Raw genomic sequence first — 1520 nt, 5'->3', positions numbered from 1 at the left:
CTGGACTCTGTCGTTTTTCGGAAATCTACTCTACTCGCTTGCCGACCGCGCGCGCGCGCGCGCGCGCAGGCAGGCAGGCAGGCAGGCAGGCCCGACGGCCCGAGTCGGACTCGGCCCTTCGTCGCGCACCACGTTCGTTCGACCGACCGACCCTTCTCCGATTGTTACGACTTATTTCTAGACGGCGTACCGACGGCAACTGCCAGGCAACGCCAGCGCACACTCCGCCCGAGCGGAGACCGATAACGTTACCGGGCGACCAACTCCGGTAACGCGGGCGCCGACCGTAGCCCGGCGCGCGGAGACCGTCGTCACTTCTTACGCGCGCACGCGGCCCGCCTGAGCGGAGACCGATAACGTTACCGGGCGACCAACTCCGGTATCGCGGGCGCCGACCGTAACCCGACGCGCAGAGACCATCACTTCTTACGCGCGCACGCGCTCCGCCTGAGCGGAGACCGATAACGTTACCGGGCGACCAACTCCGGTAACGCGGGCGCCGACCGTAGCCCGACGCGCAGAGACCGTCGTCACTTCTTACGCACGCGGCCCGCCTGAGCGGAGACCGATAACGTTACCGGGCGACCAACTCCGGTAACGCGCGGACCGTAACCCGGCACGCGGAGACCATCACTTCTTACGCGCGCACGCGCTCCGCCTGAGCGGAGACCGATAACGTTACCGGGCGACCAACTCCGGTAACGCGGGCGCCGACCGTAACCCGACGCGCGGAGACCATCACTTCTTACGCGCGCACGCGGCCCGCCTGAGCGGAGACCGATAACGTTACCGGGCGACCAACTCCGGTATCGCGGGCGCCGACCGTAACCCGACGCGCGGAGACCATCACTTCTTACGCGCGCACGCGGTCCGCCTGAGCGGAGACCGATAACGTTACCGGGCGACCAACTCCGGTAACGCGGGCGCCGACCGTAACCCGACGCGCGGAGACCATCACTTCTTACGCACGCACGCGGCCCGCCTGAGCGGAGACCGATAACGTTACCGGGCGACCAACTCCGGTATCGCGGGCGCCGACCGTAACCCGACGCGCAGAGACCATCACTTCTTACGCGCGCACGCGGTCCGCCTGAGCGGAGACCGATAACGTTACCGGGCGACCAACTCCGGTAACGCGGGCGCCGACCGTAGCCCGACGCGCAGAGACCGTCGTCACTTCTTACGCACGCGTTCCGCCTGAGCGGAGACCGATAACGTTACCGGGCGACCAACTCCGGTAACGCGGGCGCCGACCGTAACCCGGCACGCAGAGACCGTCGTCACTTCTTACGCGCGCACGCGCTCCGCCTGAGCGGAGACCGATAACGTTACCGGGCGACCAACTCCGGTAACGCGGGCGCCGACCGTAACCCGACGCGCGGAGACCATCACTTCTTACGCACGCACGCACGCGGCCCGCCTGAGCGGAGACCGATAACGTTACCGGGCGACCAACTCCGGTATCGCGGGCGCCGACCGTAACCGAGCACTACCGACCCTTCTAGCGTCAATTCGCCGCG

Source organism: Tubulanus polymorphus, chromosome 12, assembly GCF_964204645.1.
Source record: "Tubulanus polymorphus chromosome 12, tnTubPoly1.2, whole genome shotgun sequence".
NCBI classification, from domain to species: Eukaryota; Metazoa; Nemertea; class Palaeonemertea; order Tubulaniformes; family Tubulanidae; genus Tubulanus; species Tubulanus polymorphus.
Note: the sequence above shows the minus strand (reverse complement) of the source record.